The sequence below is a fragment of the Papio anubis genome, chromosome 5, assembly GCF_008728515.1.
Source record: "Papio anubis isolate 15944 chromosome 5, Panubis1.0, whole genome shotgun sequence".
In the NCBI taxonomy this organism is placed as follows: Eukaryota; Metazoa; Chordata; class Mammalia; order Primates; family Cercopithecidae; genus Papio; species Papio anubis.
The window spans coordinates 26,817,561-26,833,523 of NC_044980.1; the positions used below are offsets into that span (position 1 = coordinate 26,817,561).

Genomic DNA, 15,963 nt, shown 5'->3' on the forward strand with positions numbered 1-15,963 from the left:
CAAACTCCTGACCTCCAGTGATCTGCCCTGGCTTCCCAACCAGCTGATTCCTGTTTAAATAAAAACTTACAGAGATGTTCCCACAAGTACTTTATCTTACAATTTACTGAACAATAGAGGCAGTGAAGATGTTTTTCAGAAAGCAATTTGATCCTGACATTTTCTTCTTATAATCCTGTGCTTTCCTCATGTTTTTTCATATTAAAAGTAATAGTCTTGTGATGGCACCTAGGATTTGTAACAACCTGTTCCCTCATTTCCTGCATGACCTTCTTTATGTCACTTCTCCAAATGCAAAGTATACTCCCTCAGTGTCATTACATTATTTGATTTCTGCCCTGTTCCCTCGCCTTTCTATGTGTTTGTTTGCATATGCCCATCTCCTGGTCACATTTTATCTGGTTAATGCCAACTTGACTTTCAATGCTGTTCAAGATTTACCTCAATCTCAGTGTTTTCTGTTTATATTCCATGCACGCTTGACTTGACTGCCAATCCTCGTGGTTGCCAAAGAATCCCAAATTATCTCTTTCAAAAATACAAGGCAGGAAGGAGGGCAGTCAGGAAAGAACAAAGAAAGGAGGGGAGAGAAAAGAAGAGAGAAAGAGAGAAAGATAATTAAAATTAAGGAGGAAGAACTTCACACTAAATTAAAATTGGTAATATTCAGGGATGATTTCATACTAGTCATATAGTGATAAATATTAGTCAAATTAATGAATTATTCCAAAAGATCGTGAATTGTAAAAATTACCCTGAAGCATTTTAAGAATATTACATTGAAGTAGGTATGCAATTTCAAAAGAAACTGGACTGTAAATATAGCCATCGTGTGTACCTGTGGACCAGAATATTGTATTTTGCTTAAGTTTGAAGTGTTAACATGCCCAACTTGCTCTTACTTTAACCTAGCAAATTTTCTGCAGAACTTAAGATTATATAGTCTCTGAGTTTTCCATTTCTCACAACAGTTGGAATTCTATTTTACTGAAAATTACACAATAAAATGTTCAAAAATATTTGTTATTGTGGTTGTGTAATCTTATGCCAAAGTCGACAAATTATTAAATTAAAATCAAACCCACTTAGCACAACAATTTGAGAAAAATGGTTATTACAACATATATCATTTAAAGGGTCAATGCCTTTTTAATATTATAGTGAAGAAAAATAACCGTACCAATTATTTAATACACCAAGAATACAAAGATATAAAATCTTTTTCTCTCATATATCACACTATCTGATGTGTTTAGCTGTGATGACATTCCAGAAAACATCACTTTTTAAAATTTCTAAGATTTTGTTATGCTGCTAACAAATCAATTTTTTCAAGTACTGTAACAAAATCCCTAAACGGGCTTTATGAGAACTATTTTCAATGTGATCATTAATCATATTTTATTTATCATCCATACATAGACGGTAACTTATCTGGTATTCCTAGTGTCTGAAGTGAAGAGTAACACACACACACACACATACACACACCCCAATACCAATTTAATTTATAAATATATAATCATTTGTTTTCAAATATTTATATTGATACTTGCTTGTGTACTTATTTGTAATGTGGGTCTATAAAAGAGACTATTTGCTTTCTGTTAAATGGAAGCATAAAGCAGTGCTTGTCAAAAATTCAAAATCAACTTGCTTTGTCAATATTTTCAGATGTTTTTGGCTCAATCTGATGACAGCATCACTGCAGTAAAGGGATCCTATTAAAATGTTTTAAGTAAAGATAAAAAGTCACCAATGGGAAAAAAATAAAATCAAGGAAATAAACAGAAAATCAATGAACATGTGAAATGTAATGTCAATTTATATAATAATAATGTAGTATGCTATAAACATCACAGAATGTAAAATTAACAAGAATTCAGTGAGGCAGAACAATTTCTATGTGTTCAGAAGTCAAGTCTTTGATGGCTAATTTTTATATTACTTCATTAAAATATCTCTACTGAAGAAAAAGAATTGCAAATCTTTTCGAATGAAATCAATTTATCTTTAATTTTAAATAATATTTGGAATAGATGGCATAGTTTTGTCACAAAACATAGCTAACATCAATGTAGCATTACAACTTCAAACATCTTTGGAATTATAGATCTTTTTTGAAATTGCAAAATTTTACTTTGAAATTATTGTTAATATTTATGTTGCACAACCACAAATGTAGAAATAAAATTATAAAATCTACAGATAATGTTTTATTTTAACCACACATTTTACTTTGAAATTATTGTTAATATTTATGTTGCACAACCACAAATGTAGAAATAAAATTATAAAATCTACAGATAATGTTTTATTTTAACCACACATATATTGCGATAGTTCCAAATAAATGAAAGGTTTACTGATTTATCATTTTCAACATTATTACATTATTTAAGTAATATTAATCATATTTAAGTAAAAATACCTGAAGTCATAAAATTAATTTAATAATAATGCATAATATATTGTTAATATCTTTTATTTTTATAAAAACACATACCAAGGAAGCAGCAGTGTGTATTTGTTATTTATTTTAAAAATTAACTTTTCAATAAATTATTTAGGAAATGTACTGAGACAAAGAAGCAGTCGTCACTGCACACAAACAAGAAATCAATTGTCTTTTGGAGAGTTTATGATGTGTGAGAGCTAGTGAAGTTACATGAAAGAAGATCATATAAAAAAATCCAGATCTTTATATATTGTAGTACAGTTTCACCATAAATCTCTAAGATTACACTTTAGACTAAGCCACATAGTCACACTGTTGTCTGTTTATTCCTTTTGAAGATTGGAACTCCCACAACTTTGACAGACGAACTCCTCAGAAAACATTATTCTTTGACATCAATATGTTTTGCACGAAATTGAAAGGCAAGTGAAAGGCATCAAACAGTGAGAATCTAGAAAACAGTGCATGCAGAGGAAAGCTTTGCTCAACACAAATCACTTGCATGCGACATTCTTCTATAGTGACTTTATTATATATGGGAACAGAGAGGTAATATGAAATGGAATATGGCACAAGCAAGCACAAATATTCAAATACGTGCAGGAACAACTGGATGCGATAAAACATTACAAAAAATATAAAAATGACGGTAGGAAAAAGACTATATATATATATATATATTTTTTTTTTGAGAATAAAAGATAGTTTCATTTCATTGGTGGACACGAGATGAGTTGATGCAGTATGCAGGTGGATACCACTCTTTTCAAAGAAAATATGAACAATGTCTCAAATAGATACCAAAGGTTTAAATTCCCTCTATGTGAGTTTCAAGGATAGAGAATAATAAAACAACCAAATATACATAATATTTCAGTAAAATGATTCGTTGGTGCTTACAGAAAGTGTAACTAGAGAGAGACATTAACTTGTAGATGATTTGTTTCTGGCTAATGTTGTGACAGGAGTGTAGCATTTCCATTCTGCTCAGTTTCCTATCTCACTTACCTTTTGGAAGGACATGATTCCATATTATAATTACTCTGTCTCTTTCTTTCTTTACTCATTTACCCTACTTTACTCAAAAATCTCAAACATCATAGAAACATGCATGTCTTCGTTCTCCAAGTTTGAAAAGAAAATAATGGAGAAAGTTCTGGTTTTTGTTTGTTTTTTGTTTTTATTTTTGTTTTTGTTTTTGTATTTTTGCCCTGGCATTTATATAATCTCCCATCTCATTACTCCCATATCAGTATTCTACCCATCTTAGAGCAAAAATGCCTCTTAAAAAAAGGACATTGCACTCAGCATGGTGACTTATGCCTGTAATCCCACAACTTTGAGAAATTGCACCACTGCACTCCAGCCTGGGCGACAGAGCAGGACTCCATCTAAAAAAGAAAAAAAAAAAAAAGGTACATTGCTGATTCCATTTCAGCATCACTCAATTACCATTCTCTAACTGTCTCTTATTTGTCTTTACCAAATGCCACATCTGGCATATTTGGCAAAAGACTTTTTTTTTTCCCCCCACCATTCCAATGAACACAAAAACGGCATTCTCAATATCAAATCCAATGACCACATTTTATTAATATTTTACTTCACCTGAAACTATGAAGGATATAACTAATTTGTCCATTTTTCTTTAAGCACATATCTGTATTCACTTTCATAACCCACCACTCTTGATTGTTCCCTTGCTGAATGTTTGTCTCTTCTTAGTATCCTTTGCCCATTCTACTCTTTTAAAAATACTGTTGCAGTAACTGAGGAGTTGTTTTTGATTCCACTTCTGTGTCAAACTAAAGTCAGTTCTTTCAGGCTTCTGGATTTTGATATTAAATATGTGTTTAGCAGTTCAAATTGTATATATGTATATTCTAGCTCAGATCCAGAAATCTATTTCCTTCTTTTCATTCTCACTTGGATTCTTCAAGCAATTTAACATGTTCTAAATATTTCTTTAAAAGTCTTCCATGTTTATTTAGGTTTCAACTCTACCCACAGAATAGACTAATTTAATAATTTTATACTATCCTTGGTCTTTCGCTTTATATATCTTCTACATCCAATAGAAGGTTGTTCAGTTAAACCTTAAAAATCTATTGCACACTTTTTAATTATCTGAATTTTCATCAACACCATGGTAGAAACCTCCCCAATATGGAGCTTTGTAATAATTGATCTTTAAATTCCCACCATGATATATTACTATATATTCTCCTCAAAATGAAAAAATAAAAAGGTTTACTGTAAAACATGGTTTAGAAAAACAAACATTGATTTCTCTGCTTCAGGAGTTTCCTTTTCTATGGTAGATGAAACTAGGTACAATAATTTGTTATTTTCTTTGGAGAGATGTCAAGGCATGCTCCACACCCTCTGAAACTAGGTAGATTGTATCACATACACTCTGGACCAACATACTTGCTACTTTCTGATTTGATCTGATTGACATGATGTCAACAATATAGTGGAACAATGTGATATTCTTGTCATGTACAGTCTCTTTGGACTATGTCAGACAAATGGCATGAGAGTTAACATAGTCCTTGAGCTAATTCATAAATGTATATTGTTACCATTTTAAATAAATGTAATCGTTGAAGCCCTTATTTTCTCACAGGGGTGGGGGAAAATTGCTATTCCCAGATTAATGTCTGTATGTTATGAATCTGAGTGAGTGCCAATCTACTTGAGCAAATAAACATCTGGAAGAGAAGCTGTAATTAGATCTATGATTTTCTTGAATTTGCATTCATTTACTTTTATTCTCCAGAGTGCTTTTGTAAGGATCACACTGGTAAATCAAAAAGAGGATGTAATAAGGGAATATCACCTGTGTCATTTATTCAAGAATATCCAGTCTCATATTTCCCCCTGCCACACAATACTATATTACTTTTGACACAATATATTGAGTAGGAAGCAGCACTTATTGATAATTCTACTTGCTCTTCTTCACTACTGCAGATTTCACCCTACTAATCAAGGAACAAATATGAACTTTTTCTTCAGCTACCAGAATATAATGTTTATTCCAATTACACATTTGTGAAAAAGTGAAGTGAAAATAAGTCTTCGGAGCCAGTGAAACCACTGTAAGCCCAAACTATGCTAGGACATTATTTATTACTCGAAGTCCCATTGGCTGCATTCTTAAAGGTGGATCTCTTAGTTTCAATGTCAATTGGATTCCAAATGGAACAATTCTCGAAACATTTGGACATTACCCTATCTCAGTGTTGGTTACCTGAATAAGAACGACAGTTTTTGTGTTTCAGAAAGGACTACTATAATCATCACCATATACACACACTTGTCATGGTAAGGCAAGAGCCTTTCTCTGGACAATCTGGGCTCTCTTTCATTTAATAGATTCTGAGTCTACAATGGTTGGAGAATAGGGTAAGGGAACATGACTTTTCATAGCCGTGACTGCTTTTAACCCCCGATCTTCCATTTTTTATTTTATATTTAATAAAACATTCTGGTAGATTGAACATTTCTATTATTGATTGAGACCATATGTTTTGCCCCTAGGATCTTGTCGTCTGTTAACTATCTCTGTAGTTCTCTATGAATCACTTCTTTTCCCAACCCTCCTCCCTTCCTCATTGTGATAATTGCACCCACCTTTCTTCTGATGGTTAAGTGCTGCCATCTGGTCTCTGAGACATCAGAATTCTATCATTCTCATTTCTATCAGGGAAAAAAGTTACACATCAACATTTTCTACTCTCAGTTCTAATCTGCATAGCAGGTTGCCTATGTGTTTCTCAGAGATACTCTTGCTTCACTCGCGATCACATTTCTAATGGCTTTGGTAGATGGAATGTCCTTTGGAACTTTCCCATGAAACATACTCCTCTTGTTGATTTGTTAGACTTGCACAACGTGCCATATTTACATGCGCACTTTCTCTGTCTTTTAAATTGTACTTACCTTATCTGTCATAACAGTTCTGGAATTCCTACTTGTCCTGCTTTCTCCACATTATTAAGATAAATACTAGCAATGATTCAGTGTTGCATCCCAAAGCACTAGCCAAAATATGAACTACTATTTTCCGGGAGAGTGCTCATAAAATGACAACTTTTTTCCTTATCCAACTTTATATTTTGCCCTTCTTGATCAAGTACTTACAGGATATAATCCTAATCATGTTTATTTATTTCCAAAAGGTATATGTTGACTTGTTATTGCTCCTATTTGGAAAGATAATGCCTTCTCTTGGAATACTTTGCACCTTCCAAATAGGGTGTATTAGTCCGTTTTCACACTGCTATAAAGATACTACCTGAGACCAGGTAATTTATAAAGTATGAGGTTTAATTGACTCATGGTTCTGCATGAATGGGGAGGCCTCAGGAAACTTACAATCATGATGGAAGGCAAAGGAGAAGCAAGCGTCTTCTTCACAAGATGACAAGAGAGAGAGCACTTTAAAAACTATCAGATCTCATGAGAACTCTCTCATCTTCATAAGAACAATATGGGAGAAACCGTCAGCATAATCCAATCATCTCCCACCAGGTCCCTCCATTGACACGTGGGGATTACAGTTTGAGGTGAGATTTAGATGGGGACACAGAGCCATATAATAGAATTATATTGTGCCTTTACCCTAGGTTTGTTCTAGTGGTAAGAGGGGAGGTAGGGGAAGGGAGTGAGTGATAAGAATGTACTCTTATAAGGCATTCTCTTCATACAAGTTAAACTCTATTTTCTAGCTCTAAAATTATAGGATTGGGTCACCACTACAGAAGGATCAGATGTACCATTCAGTTTTGTAATTTGAAACTCTTCAACATAAATTGTCATCTGATTTCTCAATTCCCCATACTATTTCAATTAATGCCATGAACTCTTGGTAACAGACATATTGGAGTAAAACTTTAACCTCAGAAGTTTGCTAACGGTATAACTAAGCCTTGGACTAGAGGCCTAGCTTTTTCTGTATTCTTGATTAATAAGAGTCTGTTTATATGCCACCAGGACTTCCTCTGATACTTGTACTTTGTATTTAATTGCTGATCACTTACTCTCAGTCTTTGATTATCCCCAGCATTAGTTATCTAATTGTTTTGTCATGATTACAATTTTTCCTATACTTCAAGACATGCCATTTTACACATGCCAGTGCCTTTTTATTCCACTGGTGAATCATCTTAGTTAACCACCAATGGAGCGTTCAACAACTGCACATTTGCAACACTACCACTGTCAAAGGCTATTCATGGTCCCCTGTCACAGTGAAAGAGAACTCTGTCAATTAGTCTGTGAGTAATTCAGGAATTCCACTTAACATCTGCTTATTTGGACCACTTCTGTTCCCAACTATTGGTAGTTGAATTCCCTGTGAAACAGACTCTGAAACAGAGATATTCACATGTAAAAATATTAGTGAGAAGTTTTTCAGGCCTAACAATGTGAGGAGTTAGGGAAGCAGAATTGAGCAGAGGAAGAAGTTGGTTGCTCATAATGCAGTCATACAAAAGTAGTTGGTTGCCAATTTATGGGTATGGAGGCCTCAGTCAGTTTCACGGGGAGCTCTGAAGCTGGAATGGTCACACAGAGTTACCTTGAATTGAGACAAGGAGTCTAGAGCCCTTTAAACACTCATTGCCCTGTCGTTAGATATACGCTGCCGGCAACGAAGAAAGGCAATTCACTTCAGCTAAGGTCAGTGTTTGGAGGGAGACTTAAATGCAAAAAGGCAGTTCTTAGCATTTCCAGTAGCTATGGAAGGATTGTTTCATTACTGAAAGCAGAGAATTAGGAATGTGTGGAGCAAATCAAAGTGCTGATTTCAAAAGGCAAATCATCACCACCTGATATAAAAAATTTCCTTTCTTCACAATTACTTTTTTACATTGTCTAATTTTCCTTTATTTTTTATCCGCCATAAAATATTGATCTTTCTTACTTGTTTATTTTGTCTCCCTACACTACATTATAATCTCCAAAAGAACAAAGAATATTTTTCACTTGTTAAGAGCTGCTAAATATAGCAAATAAAATGTATTTCTCACACAGTATACAATAAATAACTATTAGTACTGATTGTGACTAACAGAAACACTTATACTAGATTATAATAATTTCTCTGATAATATTATGCTAAGTGAGCAATAAAGCAGTTAGGAAGAACACTGCTCAGAGGGAGCTGGTGTCTTAGTCTGCTTAGGCTTTCATAGAAAACTCCAAAGATTGGGTGGTTTAAATAATAGAAATGTATTTCTCACAGTTCTGGGGCTGGAAAGTCCAAAGTCAAAGTAACAGTTGATGAAATTTCTGCTGAGGGCTTTCTTCATGGTTTGTAGACAGCTGCCTTCTCACTGTATCCTCACATGGTGGAAAGAATAAGATCAGTATTTCCTCTTTTTCATCTTACAAGGACACCAGCCCTATCATATTAAGGACCCACCCTTATAACTGCATTTTACTTTTATTACCTCCTGCTTATATTTCAACATACAAATTTGGGGGAATAACAAACATTAAGTTCATAAAAGTTGGGTTAATGTATAAAACTTCCTGAAAGAAGATTATAAAAATAAACTTTCTGAATGAAGTAACTTTTTTGCAGCCATTTGCTGGTAAATGTTTAATAACTGACACTTGGGGACAATGAATGTTGGTTCATAATTTATGCTTACGAGTAAAATAAAGTAAAACAATAAAAATGTATGTCAGGAGCAGTAGCTCATGCCTGTAATCCCGGCACTTTGAGAGGCGGAGGTGAGTGGATCACCTAAGGTCAGGAGTTCGAGACCAGCCTGACCAACATGGTGAAAACCCATCTCTACTAAAAATACAGAATTGGCCAGTTGTGGTGGTGCATGCCTGTAATCGCAGCCACTGGGGAGGCTGAGGCAGCAGAATCGCTTGAACCCAGGAGGCAGAGATTGCAGTGAGCCAAGATCATGCCATTGCACTCCAGGCTGGGCAACAAGAGTGAAACTCTATCTCAAAAAAAAAAAAAAAAAAAAAGTATGTCAAAACTGCACTTGCTTATTAATGATGTGAGCAACTTCTTTGTTGAACCAGATATTTGTTTTGGGAGACTGGAAGACTATTTCCTCAATATTTTTGTATGTATTGGCAGTTGTAAAGACTACAAACACACTTTCCATTTAAGTTTAATCTGCTTTGTAAACATTCGCTTCATACTTTCCTAAATCTAGACAGTCAAGAAAGTGAATTAATCCAACCCTGCTTTGATATTTGCTGATTTCCATGGTAAAAGTAACCTCACTATGATCAATTTCAAACTACCAAATGGATGTCATTGATCTTGAAGTTAGAAAGAGTACAATAGTACAATAGTACAATACAGAATATTATTTTCAACATGTGTATGTAATAAATATAAATAATAGTAAAATGAGGAAAATCATCACAAAGTCATTAATTTTAAGTATACATTTTGTTTTAAAGTAATGTTTGCTTATAAGTTATCTAATTTAATACTTAGGCTTCTTTAAAAACTGGGTTGCACAGCCCCATCAAAAAGTGGGTGAAGGATATGAACAGGCACTTCCCAAAAGAAGACATTTATGTAACCAACAAACATATGAAAAAAAAGTTCATCGTCACTGGTCATTAGAGAAATGCAAATCAAAACCACAATGAAATACCATCTCACTCCAGTTAGAATGGTGATCATTAAAGAGTCTGGAAACAACAGATGCTGGAGAGGATGCAGAGAAATAGGAGTGCTTTTATACTCTGGGTGGGAGTGTAAATTAGTTCAACCATTGTGGAAGATAGTTTGGTGATTCCTCAAGGATCTAGAACCAGAATACCATTTGACACAACAATCCCGTCACTGGGTATATACCCAAAGGATTACAAATAATTCTACTGTGAAGACACATGAAACATGTTTATTGCAGCACTATTTACAATAGCAAAGACTTGGAACCAACCCAAATGCTTATCAATGATAGACTGGATAAAGAAAATGTGGCACATACACATCATGGAATACAATGCAGCCATAAAAAAAGTATGAGTTCATGTCCTTTGCAGGGACATGGATGAAACTAGAAACCATCATCCTCAGCAAACCAACACAGGAACAGAAAACCAAACATCGCATGTTCTTGCTCATAAGTGGGGGTTGAACAGTGAGAACACATGGACACAGGGAGGGGCACATCACACACCAGGGCCTGTCAGGTGATTGGGGGAAAAGGGGAGGCCTAACATTAGGACAAATACCTAATGAACGTGGGGCTTAAAACCTAAATGACGGGTTGATAAGTGCAGCAAACCACCATGGCACATGTATACCTACGTAACAAACCTGCACATTCAACACATGTATTCCAGAACTTAAAGTAAAATAAAATAAAATATATAAAAAAAAAACTGTGTTGCAAAATTACTGAACATTGAACAGTTCGCTCTCATGGACTTGGCTCCAGCACAACACTGCTTTTTCATGAATAAGGCAACCTGGTGGGGATACTAAGAGTAGGTAAGGTGAAAAATGGCAAGAAATGCATTTTCATGGATGCATCATGCATGGACATGAAAATTCTTCAAGACATAACACGGAATATTTGACGGACTTAAAGCAGTTCTGTATGTATAAAGAGTCACTTTTTTGCAGAACATGATAAACAGGAAGTGGGCAATCATTAAGGGCCTCCTATGCAATATTAAGAAGTATAGTCTTGGCTAATTTATATTGTGGTAAGAAACAATCCTCAAAATATCAGGATATTAAAACAATAAAAAGTTAATTCTTATTCTTTGTATATTTCTACTGCTGGTCCTCAAGGGGCTCTGCTCATTTGAATCAAATAGGCGCCAAAGCTGCAGCAGTCCCCAGTATCTTTCCCTATAGCCTCTGTGGTATCGGGCCTCAGTGTTCACCACAATGAAGGAGGACATCTTAGAGAACTGTACCCCTGCTGTTAGATGGAGTCTGACAAAGTCCAGACACATAACTGTTTTATGAGTAAATTGCCAATGCCAATCACATGATCTAAAATTAATGTGGTGGGTGCCAAAGGACAGGCAGACTATGTGTGTTACTGAGATCTGATAGTGTCTGCCATAACACTTAATAATTTCTGGAGAATTTTACCATGGGCTTGACATTTCAATATTCAATTTAAACTACTTATTTATGAAGCAGTTATAGGAATAATTAGGAACTTTATGGAAACTATGTTTTAATTAACTTTTTAAGTGGTGAAAGAGTGAATTATTCATAAATTACTTCTGGAAACAGGACTCTGCTAAAACGCATGTAAGTGAACTTGAAGCAGCATCTCAATTTGTGCGATATAATAAAGAAAAAAAACTATTGGATCCAAAAAAAAATACACCATCACTTTTATTTATGGCTAATCCAGAACTTCAGGAAACTGACGAATGTTTGTGCACATAATGTTTTTATTATGGATATATCTGGGGCATATGGAACATACAGTCCCCTCAAAAATGGTCAGTTTCACTCATGCCCAACCCCGTATATATTTTAGGGTAACTTTCCTGGTCCGGTTAAGTTAGACCTAGACATTTTCACCTGACAAATCTAAGTAAACTTCTGTGGAAAAAACTAACCATGTGCCTAGAATGAATCGCTGGGTAAGGAAGATGCATATAGTCCTATAATTTACTGTAGTTATTTTAACACCTTGTCTTAAAGACACATCACAGGTTTATAACTGGACTTTTTTTCCTTCCTGAGCCACTTGCCATATAGCTTACTTTTCTCTAGCTCTAGGGAGGCTTCCCCATACAGACTAGGTCAACAGATTCCCTTCCACTGGCTCATGGATGGGTTTGGCTACTGAGAATCAGTAAGACAAGATCAAAATTATAGGGAGTAAGGAGTAGGTAAAGGTGAAGTATTTATTTCCCTACTGATTCGCTTCCAAGCTTCCACATGTTGGTCACATTTCTCTACCAAATGGTAGTTATTGTGGGGTTCATTTAACTTCACCTTCCTCTTACCATAGACACAAAAGTTCCCTGCTTTCATTCACCTTAGGGTATTGCAAACATTTAAACATTATAAATGTTCCTCAAAGATAATTTTTCCTTCCAGGACAATGACTGATACACCTTCTTGAGCTTGCAAGGGCAAATATGACTCTGCCTAACATAGTATCCCTGCTGTACAGCCTGGAATGTACTCCTACTCAATGGGATGGTTACACAATGAAATGAATGAGTGACTGCACTTATAAAATGCACATTGGAGTATGAGCTACGTCTTCCTGATGGTGGCCTTTTAATGTCAAATGAGATAATATATGTAAAAATGTTTTATAAATTTTTAAATGTGATAAATATTATTTTGTGTGAATGATAAATGTAGCTATGGGTTCTATTGACTAAAAGATAAGCACTGCTCCTTCATGAATCAAACCATTAATTCCTGATGGTGTTTAATTATTATCGAACATATTTTTCTTCACAGGAGCTGTCATTTAAATGTGCTTGCCAACGAGCTTGTTTATCAAAACATTCCAGACCCTTTCAAATCCTCATTTACTTTGCTTCTTGTTTACCACACCCATAAATTTGTATTACCAGCATATTTAACTATCAGGCTATTTTGGAGATTGCAAAAAGAAGACCTGATTCATCATGTGCAATACCTCACACATCTGTCATTTCTATTCTACTGCAATTTGGTGAGTTCAGCCTCTTTTTACTTCATGTTTGAATAATTGCTATAGATTTTATACTGTTCTCACTGCTAAACTTGCTCCCCCTATTACCATATAGACACTCATATTCATCTTGCATAATACCACCAGATTATTCTTTTTCCATCTATTTTCCTGGATATTTGTCCTCCACTTTCCTGTCTTTTTTTTTTTTTTTTCTGTACTTCATTCTACCCATCTTAGTGAATAAATGTCTCTTCAACTCTCTCAGGCTATATATACATCATTTTTTCAAAATCCAAGTAAAACTTCACCTCCTTGAGAGTATTTTAGAGAGCCTGTAATACCTACATTTTTTTACCATTTGTTAGGAATATATTTCAGCCCCAGTTACGTGATTATTACATATTATAGTTTATTAATGTTTGCAAACTCCTTGAAACATCATACACACCCCAGACTGCTACATTCATTTCAACAACAAAACAGTTTTTTTTTCAATTTTGTAATAAATATATTAAGAGCCTGTTCTCCTCCAGGCCAATATTCTCCCCCTATATTTAAAGTGCTCTGATGGAGGTAACTTATTAATAATTTGAGACTAAAACAACTTTTCAAATATGCATTTCTTTTGTGCACACCAAGCTGGTGTATGCCTGCAGGCACTATTTCTATTAAGTGAACAGCTGGATATTGTGTAGTGGATTGACCAGATGTTTGAGTGAACACGTTAGTCACCATACAGAAGCAACTTAAAAGAATGAATCACAATGATAGTTATCTCACTCTGGGAAAAGGAAAATAAATAAATAAAAATGTTTCATATCTATCAGACAGCCACAAAGCACAGTTCCTATCAACAGAAACAAATTCAAATAAAAATGGCCCCACCATACATATTTTATTTGATTTACATCTAGCACTGAAGATACACTTTATGAATTTTTCCTTTATTCTGATAGTCATAAAATAAATGGAGGTGAATCATGTAACTTTTGAATATCTAAATAGCCAGAGATAAGCTCTGCATATTAAATATCTTTTAATATTAAATCTACCAAAAAACATAGCAGGGGTTATATTTATGTTGTAACTGAGAAAACCTATTTAACACCCTTTCAAATTATCTAAACAGAAATTTTAAATACTTGACTAAAATTCACATTAAATTCTGAATTTTACATGACTTTATGTGGCTCTACCATTCATGCTGTTGAACTTCTGAGCTATTAATATTTACAAATAACCCATGTTCTTTCAAATGATTTCAATGCTTACAGAAACACATATCAAAGTACATACAATGAAATAAAACTGCGGCAATACAGAAAAATAAAAACTATCATATGACAACATGATGAAGCCAGAGTTAACATGAGCACATTAAATGAAATCCTAACATTTTCTTTTCAACTTTGTGCCTGTGTCTTACTATGCTAATGTAGGTAATAAGCAGTATTTATAGATGGAAGAAATATGAAAAGAAGCTTGATTATTATTTGTGCAATTTCTAGAGTCCACTGACACTTACCAACTCTTAACGCTTAGATATCCATACACTGCTTCCTTTCCAAGAAGGAATCATACAAAAAATGTAAGGCAGCATACTCTAATTTTTTTTTTTTTTTTAAAGACGGAGTCTCACTCCGTCGCCCAGGCTGTAGTGCAGTGGCGCGAGATCTTGGCTCACTGCAAGCTCTATCTCCCGGGGTCACGCCATTCTCCTGCCTCAGCCTCCCGAGTAGCTGGGACTACAGGCGCCCGCCACCACGTGTGGCTAATTTTTTTGTATTTTTAGTAAAGACTGGGTTTCCCCGTGTTAGCCAGTATGGTCTCGATCTCCTGACCTCGTGATCCGCCGGTCTCGGCCTCCCAAAGTGCTGGGATTGCGAGCGTGAGCCACCGTGCCTGGCCAGCATACTCTCTCATTCATAGCTTTTGAATTTAGGCCTACATGAATAATGATATATTTACTATGATGTTACCATCTATCAACCTTATTTTTCTTTTCTGTGAAATAGAAGCCAAAATAATATTTATTTTATATCTTATGAAGTTAAAAATAAAATATAACTAATAAGGGGCTTAACAATGAGTGTCATTTTATAATTACTTTGTACCATTATTAATTGTCGAGATAGAATATGGTATCGTTAGTCATCCGTATCTATTGCCCAACTTCATTTTGATTCCTTCTTACTAGTTTGCATAGATAGGCCTAAATTTTTGATCCACTGCTCAACTCCTATCTCTAAACCATTGGTTCTCAAATAGAGGTGATTTTGACACCTAGGGAACATTTGACAACATATGGAGATATTGTTGATTACACAGGGCAATGCTTCATAAGCACATAATTATCTGGCCCCAAATGTCAACAGTGTCAAATTTCAGAAACTCTGCACTAGGCTTTTCTATCTAGTTACTCACCTCTCTGCTTTGCCCTGCCCCCAATTTTATGGATATCGATTTCCTGATTTCTCACTGCATTACTCGCACTTATACAGATATTCTAAATTGATTTGTATATATCTTCCTAGTTTGACCCATTGCTTTTAACTGAATTTTACTGGGCTTTTATAAAGGCCGTGTCCATGGAGTTCAGTCATTATCTTCACCAAATTTTTATTTGCTTCAGTCTGGGGAGGAACTCTATATTAAAAAATACATGTACCCTAGAACTTAAAGTATAATAAATAAATAAATAAATAAATAAATAAATAAATAAATACCCAAAAACTAATTTATGAAAGATATTTTATAATGTAATTACTTAAACTTTTTTTTCTTCTTTCTTATATGAGCTTTTAAATTCAATGGGTGATGTGTGGTTTTCAGGCTGGGTCAGGAAGTTTGCTTGTA

General features: G+C 34.6%; 1 long non-coding RNA gene across 1 annotated transcript in view; it reads left to right on the forward strand.

Annotated features, from left to right (window-relative positions):
* LOC103884999 overlaps positions 1 to 15,190 on the forward strand; it is a 37,167-nt gene extending 21,977 nt beyond the window's left edge. The window contains exons 4-5 of the long non-coding RNA XR_002522462.2: positions 13,025 to 13,125; positions 14,735 to 15,190. This is a non-coding gene — a long non-coding RNA (uncharacterized LOC103884999). The remainder of the gene's footprint in view (positions 1 to 13,024; positions 13,126 to 14,734) is intronic.
* Positions 15,191 to 15,963: the final 773 nt, after the last annotated feature.